The sequence below is a fragment of the Monodelphis domestica genome, chromosome 4 (genome assembly GCF_027887165.1).
Source record: "Monodelphis domestica isolate mMonDom1 chromosome 4, mMonDom1.pri, whole genome shotgun sequence".
Classification (NCBI taxonomy): domain Eukaryota; kingdom Metazoa; phylum Chordata; class Mammalia; order Didelphimorphia; family Didelphidae; genus Monodelphis; species Monodelphis domestica.
This window is the reverse complement of record NC_077230.1, coordinates 59,059,258-59,071,364: the sequence shown is the minus strand read 5'-3', so window position 1 is coordinate 59,071,364 and position 12,107 is coordinate 59,059,258. Positions and strand designations below refer to the sequence as shown.

Sequence of the window (12,107 nt, the reverse complement as noted above, 5' to 3'; positions counted from 1 at the left end):
TTTGATTCTCATAAGATTCTGTTTTTCAGGATAGAATCATATAGTATCATTTAGAGAATGTTCGTATTTAGTGTTCTTACAGCAATCCCAAAGTCTCATAGAGCTCTAGTCCATCCAGTTGCTCACAGATGGCTCCTTGTCATTTCAACTTCAATTCCTAAACCAAATCAAATCTAGATATCCTTTTATGATTACTAAATAATCTCTGAAAATGAAAAATAATTATAAACATTTAATCCTCTATTATGAATTAAGAAATGGCTGCTCTGGGCTCTCAGCTCTTCTCCCAAGCTCACTGCCAGGATCCTCTGACAAGATGATGAAGGTCGGAGTAAATGGATTTGACCGTATTGGATGCCTGGTGACCAGGGCAGAATTCAATTCCAGTGGAGTAGATATTGTGGCCATCAATGACCCCTTCATTGATCTCAGCTACATGGTTTACATGTTCCAATATGATTCCACCCATGGTAAATTCAAGGGCACTGTAAAGGCAGAGAATGGAAAGCTAATGATCAATGGAAAACCCATTATCATCTTCCAGGAGTGAGATCCTGCCAACATTAAATGGGGAGATGCTGGAGCCAAGTACATTGTGGAGTCCACTGGTATCTTTCCCACCATGGAAAAGGCTGGGGCTCAATTGAAGAGTGGAGCCAAGCAGATCATTATCTCTGCTCCTTCTGCTAATGCCCCAATGTTCATGATGGGGGTGAACCAGGAGAAATATGATCATTCCCTCAAGATCGTCAATCATGCCTCCTGAACTACCAACTGCTTGGCCCCTTTGGCCAAGGTCATTCATGACAACTTCGGCATTCATGACCACAGTCCATGCCATTACTGCTACTCAGAAGACAGTAGATAGCCCTTCTGGCAAGCTGTGATGTGATGGGCATGGGGCTGCCCAAAATATCATCCCTGCTTCCACCAGTGCTGCCAAGGCTATGGGCAAGGTCATACCTGAGCTGAATGGGAAGCTCACAGCCATGGTCTTCCATGTTCCTACTCCCAATGTGTCTGTGGTGGACTTGACTTGTTGCCTGGAGAAAGCTGCCAAATACGATGACATTAAGAAGGTAGTGAAGCAAGCTGCAGATGGATACTTAAGGGGTATCTTGGGCTACACAGAGGATCAGGTTGTATCCTGTGACTTTAACAGTGACACCCACTCTTCTACCTTCGATGCTGGCACTGGCATTGCACTCAATGACCATTTTGTCAAGCTCATTTCTCGGTATGACAATGAGTACGGTTACAACCACCGTGTAGTAGACCTCATGATGTACATGGTCTCCAAGGAGTAAAGTGGAAAGCCATGAATCTTCATCCCCAGCCAAAAAGTAGTTCCACCACTGGGGAGCCCACATCCATAATAACCTATGTCCCCTATTCTGGGGATCCCATGCCCCATTCACATCCCTGCCCAGAAGCACTCCTGTAGTGGGGGGAGGAGTATAGAGTCCTATCCTGTGTACCATCAATAAAGTCATCACATTCAATGCAAAAAAAGAAAGAAAGAAAGAAAGAAAGAAATGGCTGCTCTGAAATGAGAAAGTTCTCTATTCAGATTATACTTAATATACAGAAAATAAATTTCAATTTTTTTTCTTTTTGATTTCCCAACATGTACACACACACACACACACACACAATTTTGCAATGCAGTTAAGGAACATTTGTGACTCACTCAAAAACAACTTTGCTTTATTAATAAACTGTTATTTTAAAAAGTTTGATTCTTTTTTTAAAAAAACTCTCAAGTTTCTCCTTAGAATCAATATTATGTATTGGTTCCAAGGCAGAAGAGTGGTAAGGTTTAGGCAGTGGGGATAAATTGACTTGCCCAGGGCTATCTCTAGGCCTGGTTCTCAATCCACTCCAGCTGCTCCCAAGTTTTAGTCTTAATTAAGATCAATACCCAAGTTTTTCTATTATAATCAATTCTTCCTCAAGCAAAAAAGAGAGGTAAACTAAATATATGGAGAAGAAAATGGCAAAACACTAGTATCTTTGTCAAAAAAAAAAAAAACCCTGAATGAGGTCACAAAGAGTTGGACATGACTGAACAACAGGAAGCTAAATATCTTTGACCATCCTCAGTCTCCAAGGTCTAAGTAGTACAAGAATATTGGACAGGGAATTGGAAGATGTGAATATGAATCCTGGTTCCAATATTTCCTCAGTTGTATAACCCTGGGCAAGTCATTTATCCCTCTCTAAGTCTCAGCTTTCTTATAAGAAAAATAATAATATTTACACTAATCTGAAGTAGTTATGAAGATGAAATGGTAGAATGTGTAGAAGTACTTTATAACCATAAAGTGCTATATAATTTAAATAACTAGTATTAATATCATCATCACCTTTATATAGTGCTACTTCCCTTTTCCAGAATATAGTCTTACTCTTTCTGGTCTTGAACAGTGTCCAATATTCTTATATGTTTATATTAACATATTGTTTAAGCATTTAAATTAATGTTGAAAGCATTTCAATAAGAGCAAATGATAAAGTCCTTTCTGTATTTAAAATGAATCATAGGAATGAAAAGGTCTCTGAAAAGTCATCTAGTACTGTGATGTCAAACTCATATAGAAATAGATCCCTGAGAATTGCAGAGTAACTTTGAAAGCCTCAAATTAATATTATCTATGTTGTATTATGTTTTTATTTTTCTTGTTAAACAATTCCCAATTGCTTAACACTGCTGATCTGAGATAAATGTCTCCATCTTTGGGTAAGGGCTCAAACACAAGAACCAGTATCATTTCCAAAAATCTCTGAAAAGTCAAGAGTAATGTGGAAAAAGAGTCATATTTCAAAGAGAAGTTGGAAGAGTTGACATCCATGATCTCTTCCAGCTCTTGAATTTTCTACTCTTTACAACCTTTATTATGGGGAATCAGAATCATAGATGGAAGGAATCTTTCCTTTCATCCAGCTCCACCCATTCTCAAAGCATGAAAAGTCATCATCCAGACTCTACTTGAAAAGTCCTCATGAAAGAAAACCAATTCTCTTCCAGGGAAATTCATTCCACTCATGTAGAGTTCTGATTGTTGAGAATTTTTTTCCCTTTTATTAAACCTAAATCTAGTGCTCTGGAACTTGCATCCATAGCTCCTCTGGGGCAAAACACAACAAATCTAACAATGCATATTTCACAACTCAACCTTGCAAATACTTTAAACTTATTCCCCTCCAATCCCCCACCCCAACCTCTGCCAAGACTTCTCTTCATCAGGCTAAGCATTTGAAATTCCTTCATTGGCTCTTTCTATTCCATGGCCTCTAATCCCTTCACCATCCTGGGGAAATGCTTCTGGACATGCCTAGGATTGTCAGTATTCTTCCTAAAAGGTAACTCCCAGAACAAATCAAAATTCCAGATGGCCTCTGACTACAACCTCCCTAATTCTGAACATCAGACAAGCTGAGTGTGGTCAGCCTTTGGCTGCTATGTCAAACTGTTGATTCATAATGAGCTTGCAGTCCATTCAAATACCAAGATATTTTTCATCCAAAGAAAACCACAAGCCTTGCTAAATGCTCTGCTAAAAACCTAGTATTCTATGTATATGTCATTCCTCTCAACAACCATTCATTATAGCAACCCTGCCTAAAAGGAAATGAAGTCAGTCTGCCATGACCTGTTCTTCATTTTAGAAACTTTTTTTTCCAATTAAAAAGCCTCCAGAGAAAGAACTGATAAATAGGAACAAGCAAGGCACATTTTTATATGGACATTTTTTGTGTGTCTACTGATGCCTTCTCAAGGGTGGGAAGGAGAGGAAGGAGGGGAAGTAGATAAAGACCTGGGAACTTGAATATTAAAACACTATGTTTAATGTTAAACTCCAAAATGGAGACATTGTTGCCTGTGGCTTCTCTCCAAAATAGCAAACTCCACAGGCCGGCCTCTGTGCTCCTAAGATCATCTTGTGCTGTGGTTATACTGGAGACTGAGGAAGGCTGTGTGTGAATTCAGCCAGGGAAGCTGGCAGCAGAGGGCCTTGACAAGGTTCCTGGCCAGCCATACTCACCCCAACTCAGAGATTTTCAGGCTTTGTGGTAGACATGATTAGGAGATGAAGGGGCCAAAGATATCTTCAGTAGTCCTTATTGGAGGTGGCAGGGGATGGGAACAGGTGAGGGCTGCGTCTTGAGAGAAGAAGTTTTGCTTATTAGAAGTTGTCACAAACCCCAGCAGGCCCTTGGGCAAAAGACTGGACTCAGCAGAAAGGGGGAAACAGGATTGGTTCATTCTTGAACCAAAGAGGAAGAAGTAATTTGGGGAATGAAATTCTTCAGAAATCTGGCAGCCAGTGAAGCTCACAGACATTGTCAGCCAAGGCACAGACAAGAACACTCACTGTATTGCCCTTTAATAATAAACGTGTAAATATTGTTTAAAAACACTTATTAAAGGGGAGGAAAGCATTTATTTATTTAAGCCTCTATTTAAAAAGAGGTGGTCCTTGATCAAACCAATCAATTAATTAATCAATCACAAGTATTCATTGAGCTCTTCTCATTTGCCAGGCTAGAGATACACAGAAAAGGCAAAAACAATCCTTCCCCTCGAGGACCTTACCTTCTAATAGAGAAGACATAGATAATAAAGGAGATGGAAAGTCCAGAACCATCAAGTCACTACTATCATTATATCATCATCCTTTCAACCATTTGGATCTTAATGGCTTACCTACGTCAAAAGTGATAAAGGCATCAATCTGTTAAATATATATATGTAGAATTATCAATCAGTTAATAACAATAGTTTGCAGTCAGCTGTAATTTCTTGGTGGATACAACTCAATAATAACAACAAAATATATATGGTTTGCCCCATACTATAAGTACCTTAAAGACAGGGACTGTTTAGTTTCTGTATTTGTATCCCCAGTTCCTTGCAAGGCAGGTATTGGATAAAGTAGACTTGTTAATGGATTGGTTAATTTATGTTATCAGAATAGTTAAACATCAACAGGCAAGCCACTAAGTGAAAAATCTCAGGCCATGGCAACACAGTTGGTCTAGACACTCCACCTTACACCAAGGAGTCATCTTTTTTTTTTATTTTCCCTCAGATTACTCAGTTATCAAATCTTGTCCATTCCTACCACCATCCTACAACTCATATTTGTTCCCTTCTCTTCCCTTATATAGTCCCACTGTGATTCAGGCCCTCATCACTTATCACCAAGACTATTGAAATAATATCCTAGTTAGACTCCCTGTCTCATGCTCCAACATTCTCTAGTTCATCCTCCAGAGCTATCAGATTGATGTTCCTAAAGCAAAGGTCTGATCATGTCATTTCTCTGCTTAATAAGCACCAGTGAGTGAGTGCCTTACTATTGTCTCTAGGATGAAATATTTTTTGTTGCTGTTGTTCAGTCATTTCTGATTCTTCAAGATCCTATTTGGAGTTTTCTTGGCAAAGATACTAGATTGGTTTGCTGTTTCCTTTTCTGGCTCATTTTACAGATGAAGGAACTGAGGCAATCAGGGTTAAATTACTTGACCTGTCACAAAGCTAGTGTCTGAGGCTGAATTTGAATGCAGTTCTTCCTGTGTCCAGGTCCCTGGGGATAGTTAGGTGGCATAGTGGGTAAAACACTGGGCCTGAATTCAGGAAGATTCATCTTTGTGAGTTCAAATCTGGCCTCATCATTTACCAGCTCAGTGACCCATGGCAAATACTTAACCCTACTTGCCTCAGCTTTCTTTAAAAAAATAAAAAAGAACATGACATTATTTTTTTAATAGAAATCCATCCCCTTACAAAAATCTGTGTGTATTTTCCCTTTATTTATGGAACACATTGAACATTTGATGTATTTGGAATAGTTTTACAGGATCTTCCTTTATGAAGAGAAGTAAACATTTTAATCTATGCAAAAACCTATATAGTTTTGCTGATGGATGTGTTATTCAAAAATAGCATGGCATCAAGTAATTGTGGAGAAAGAAGAGGAGTACATATACAACACAGTATATTAACAAATCTAGCTTCTATTTCCCAATTCACCAATAACACATCTATAGCATTGAGTTACAACTATTCAGTACTTAAATAACTACATTTTTATAATGGTGATAATACTTGCTACATACTTCAAGTCATATAATGCTGTTGAAAAATTATGAGATGCTTGGTTTTCTGAAAAACTCAGCAAAGCATTAAATAAATACCTATGATAATGGTCTCCACACTTTTTGATGGAAAACATTTAAAATTCATTTAAAAATATTTTACTTGCACCTTCCTTCTTGAGACAAAATATATAGCCATGGCCCCAAGTGTCTACAGCAATATTACTGGCACAAGCTCAAACATTTAAAATGTTTCAATGGGCAGATGGAGGCTTTCTTACATGCAAAACTAGTGTCCTTTTGAAAGCAAAGGGAAAAATTATTTTTGGTATTTATGGTACCTAAGAGTTCTGCAGCACTTTGGTTTGTAATGTGAATCTTAAAATTTCTCAGACTCTACCTTGAAACATTATCTTAAGGTTATGGTTAAGGTTATTCCCCATTTAAACAATGGAGGTACTTGGTCAGGAATGTATTGGGAACTTTAACATTACTCCACCCATACTTAGGCATACTGTAGGGGAAGATAAAGTTGTAAAACTCCTTACTGAACAATGAAAAAGTACTTAACTCATACTTATAGTGAGGCAAAAGTCCTTAAGCTGGGTCTATTTTTAGATCTAATACAAAAGGGTGCTAAGTACCTATGAAGGTCGAATTAATCACTAAAAGGTCAGGCAACTTGCAAGGAGCAAGCTTAACAAAGAGGTGTGAAGTACTCAGAAGATATAGTCTACCCAGAGAAGGTGAGGACTAAAAACTAAGAATGGACAGTCCTAGGAAAAGCATCTACTGTGATTGGTAGATGTGAAAATTTAGGGGAGGTGACATAGGAGAAATTTCTCTTTAAAAGGAGCTGTCTGAACCAGTTCAAGGTAGTTCAGATTAGTTCAGCTTTGGTAGCTGAATTGGAGGTCAGGAGTCAGAGGAGGCTGCTGGGTCTCTGAACACTAGAGTTTTACTTGGAAAGATCTTGTGGTGAGTGATTAAAGACTGACTTAGTTTCTCTCTTAAAGAGAAAGGCCTAGGCCCTGGCCTTCCTATTATTTCCTCTTACTCTGTCTCTCTCCCTTCCCTTAATTCCTTCATTTGTATTAATTAAAATCTCCATAAAACCCAGCTGACTTGGGTATTTCATATTTGGGAATTTTCCCATGGCGACCACTTATTTTTTATTTAAATCAAGATGCTAAAAATTATCTTTACAGTTTTTGGCAATTCAAAGTCTTGATACCCGCATTTTCACAGTCACAGTAACTACTGGTATGATGAAAATCATCTCAAACCCTTCCTCTGCCATTTATTAGTTACATGTAAGTCGCTTAGACTTTCTGGCCTCAGTTTCCTCATCTGTAAAATGAGCTGGAGAAGGAAATAGCAAACCAATGCAGAATCTTTGCCAAACAAATCCCAAATGGGGTCACAAAGAGGTTAGACACAGTAGCTGAACAACAATGATGCCTAGTTAATTGTGTGGTTCACTAGTGAGGAAAAAATATCACTCTGGCATTTAAAACCTATTATAATCAGGTCCAGGCTTATTACAAATCACTTCCCTCTGTTCTAATCAATCTTATCTACTAACTGTCCTTCAAACACAAGATTCCATTGCCCATTTCTCAGTATCTTGTGTAGCTTTGCAAAGTCTGTCTCCATGCGGATGGTGCAATGGAAAGTAAGATGAGTTTTGGAGTCAGAGGACCTGGGTTCAAATCCATTTACTACTTGTATGATCTCAGGCAAATAACTTTACTCTCTAGGCCTTGGTTTCCTCAGGTGAAAAATGAATGGGTTGCTGGGTGGCTCAGTGGATTGAGAGCCAGGCCTGGAGAGGGAAGGTCTTGGGTTCAAATTTGACCTCAGACTTCTAGCTGTGTGACCCTGGGCAAGTCACTTAACCCGCATTGCCTAGCCCTTACCACTCTTCTGCCTTGGAACCAATACACAGTATTGACTCCAAGATGGAAGGTAAGGGTTAAAAAAAATAGACAATAATACAAAATGGTCTTGGGTTCTATGTAGTTCCTTACCACTTCTGTTGGAAGGGAGGCAAAAAAGGAGACAGGATTGCTGAGAATCACATGATGTTTAGACCATCTCTAATTCAACTGTTGGTACTCTAAGTATAACATGGAACCAGTGAACTAACACATTATCAGCAGAACTATAATAAAAAATATAAAAAAAAAAGTCTTGACCTCTTCACTATCAATGAAACTAAAAAATAAAAGGAAGTTTCAGCTAAATGGAAGGAACAAATAAACGGGTTGATAAGATTGGCTGTATTGTTTATCCAAACCAAAAAGAAGAATAATTTCAAGAGATATTTAATCATCTCATAGAGCCATGATCATGATGAGCATTTCCAAAAGGCTTACCATGATAATAACCTCAACTTATACACTTGCATCAATTGCAGAGAAAGATAAGAGTAATGCTGCAAAGAGCTATTAAGACTCTTACAATTAAATGAACATAAGGAGCAGCTAGGTGGCTTAGTGGATTGAGAGTCAGGCCCAGAGACTGGTGGTCCTAGGTTCAAATCTAGCTTCAGGTAATTCCTAGCTATGTGACCTTGGGGAAAGTTACTTTCCCCAATTGCTTAGACCTTACCACACTTCTACCTTGGAATCAAAACTTAGTATTGATTCAAAACAGAAGGTAAGAGTTTTGAAAAAAAAATCAATATAGATTTTAATTTAGAGACTTCAATGTAAATGTGCACATAGGGAAAGACAGCAAAAGTATGTGAGAAAATATGTATTATTCTCAGGAAATGAGAGGCCAGGAACTTTTCAACAAATTCAATGCAACAGGCTCATACTTATATATCAGGAATACTTTCTTTAAAAAAAAGGATTGAGATGCTAGACATGGCAAGTACCAATAACATCCTTAAAAAATGAAATTGGCTACATTTTAAGAGACAGGTAATTATTAGTCATTGAGAAGGGAGTAATTCCTGAATCATTTGTTCATGCTGTGTAGGTGATCTCTTTTGTTGAGGAAAAATTAAAATCAATGCCAAATTAAAAGAGGATTAAAAATGGGAAGTTGTAACATGTTATTAAAGCAGCTCCAACCTGACTTTTAAAAACAAAGTATTGATGCTGAACAATGGGAAATGGATAAAAGAACAGGCACCCATACAGACTTTCACTTCTTCCAAAAGAAGTTTAACCAGTGTGAGGAGATTTTTAAAAGCCTAGAAACAACCACAGCCAGCAAACACTTGATCTATTTGCCAGACTGAAAGATACAGGACCCAAAAGCAACCACAGTTTAGAATAGGAACTCTTCTTAAATCTTATAAAGGCGGCAAACTACGAGTAGTACTGCCTCATAAAACAGTAAGAAGCAAAAGAGGGAAAAGAGTTTACAGAAAACTTGGTAAGGGAACCAATTAAGACAGGTAATCCCAGAAGCACTCAAGGATGAGACTGGAAGGACAACATAGAAAATTAAAAAGATCTTTTACTATTTCTCTGTCTGTTTTATCTCACCATGACAGTAAAGATACCTCATTGGTACTATAACATCAAATTCCTAAATATTTTGTGTGAGGAAATATAAATGGCAACAAAGACAATAGATAACAGTAGAAACAACTAAACCAGACAAAGTTTACACAGAGAAGGTCCTTGTAAAAGAGGACACAACCTGAAGTTAACTGAAAGACCGGTTCTCAAGGTGCCTGAAGAAGATGATAAGAAATACTTGGAAAAAATCATGGACTTCATTACTACCAATAAAAGGTGACTGAGGAAATATCAATAACAGATCATATGCTTACTTTCCTATCTCTACAAAATCATTCTGATAAAAATTTGCATCGTTAGTATCAAATAGAAATGGAAGCCACTAAGCTGTATAGGATCCCTGCAGATAATGACTTAGAAAACCATATATTAACATTTCTGTATTCTATTGTACTTATTTTGGTAATATATTTCCTAATTACATCTTAATCTGGTTCCAGAAAGACAGAGTCATGGACTGCATGTTTGACACCTCTGGAATTCAACATACATATTAGAGGCATATTTGATGAAGACATGAAAAGGAAACAAGCCACCTTTTGTAAACAAAATTCAACAGTTGATCACTTCTTTATTGTCATACAATTGACCAAGAGGAAGAAACTTCAATATCCCACTGTTTGGGGAGTTTACTTTTATTTTACAAATTGATTCAGTAGGGGCAGCTAAGTGGATCAGTGGATACACAGCCAGACCTGGAGATGGGTTGTCCTAGGTTCAAATCTGGCTTCAGCCACGTTCCAGCTGTGTGACACCAGACAAGTCATTTAAACCCAATTGCCTAGCCCTTGGAATCCAGTGCTTAGTATTGATTAAAAGAGAAGGTAAGGATTAAAAAAAAAAAACAATTTTTATTCATTGGAGAAAAATGCCACCTTAGAGGTTCCCCAACAAGACATCTTCAATTTGATAAAAGCTTCAACAAAAATAGTTTTGGGACAGCTAGATGGCACAATGGATAGAGTGCCAGGCCTGGAGTCAGGAAGACCTGGGTTCAAATTTGATGTCAGACACTATCTAGCGTTGTGAGCAAGTTACTTAATCCCATTTGCCTAGTTTGCCCTTCTGTCTTAGAGTTATTAGTAAGACAGAAAGTAAGGATTTTTAAAGATAATAATGTTGCTTTGATTGTCTTTGATTGTTAATATCAAATGAAGCATAAGGCAAGGAAACCTATTCAAGAAAAGTCTTTGCCACTCTCATAGGGAAGATGCAACACAGAATCCAAATCTAAGATGATTTCCTTCACTCTCACTCACCTCCCCATATCTAATCAATTGCCAAGTCTTGTCCATTCTACTTCCCCCAATCACATTTCTCATGTCTGTTCCCTTCTCTATAATCATATGTTATGAGTTGATGGGCATATGACTCAGGATGCAAATATTGATAATATGGAAATAGGTCTTGATCAGTGATACATGTAAAACCCAGTGGAATTGAATGGAGGAGGGGAGAGAAAGAACATGAATCATGGAACCATGGAAAAATATTCTAAATTAATTAAACAAAAATTTTCAATTAAAAAACCCTATATAATCTAGAATCATGTGACCCTAGTTTAGGACCTCATCACTTCTCACACTTAAGAGCTTCCTAATCGATATCCCTAAAAACAACCTCTCCCTTCTCCCCCTTCTGACTTATCTCATCCATCTCCCACACAGATGCTCCAGAAGCTTCAGGGATTCCTATTGCCTCTAGGATAAAATACAAACTCCTCTGTTTGGCATTTAAAACCCTTTACAATCTGATTCTAATCTGTCTTTCCAGGCTGACTGACTCCCCCTCTAGTTATTCTACACATGTGACATTTGACCTCTCATCTCTGTGCTTTCACACAGGCAAATTCTCTATACCTGGAATGCTTTCCCTCCTCACCTCTGCTTCTTGGAATCCTTTGATCCCTTCATGGCTTGGCTCAACCATCTCCTAAAAGACCTTTCCTGATTCTCCTAAGTGTTAGTTCTGTATCCCCACATCCAGAAATTATTCATTTAACTCTATACATGTTGTTTCACCCAGTGAAATGCAAAGTCTTTGAGGGAAGGGATTGCCTAGTTTTTATTTGTGTCCCATTGCAGCTTGGCATAGTGCCTGACAATTAACCACCAGAAATGTCAGTAACTCATATTAAAATGACCTGCTAGTGGATAATAAGAATGAAACAACCCAAACTGGTTGGAATTGTCTAGGGATAAAAGAGCATCAGAAGGAAAGATGGAGGGGAAAATTGATTAAGTACCCAGGGGCCAGGCACTGTGCTAAGCACCATATTACTATTATTTCAGTTGAGTCTTATGATGACTCTCTGAGGTAAGTTGTTATTATTATCCCTACTTTACAGTTGAAGAAACTGAGGCAGACAAGTTAAGTAACTTGTTGAGGTCACATAGAAAATTTCTGAGGACAAATTTGAACTCAGATCTTCCTGACTCTGAACCTCAACTCTGTGCATAGCTGCCT

The 12,107-nt window shown here is 37.9% G+C and overlaps 1 pseudogene; it reads left to right on the top strand.

Moving 5' to 3' along the window:
* Positions 1-316: 316 nt before the first annotated feature.
* On the top strand, positions 317-1,307 carry LOC100012575 (glyceraldehyde-3-phosphate dehydrogenase-like; annotated as a pseudogene).
* Positions 1,308-12,107: the final 10,800 nt, after the last annotated feature.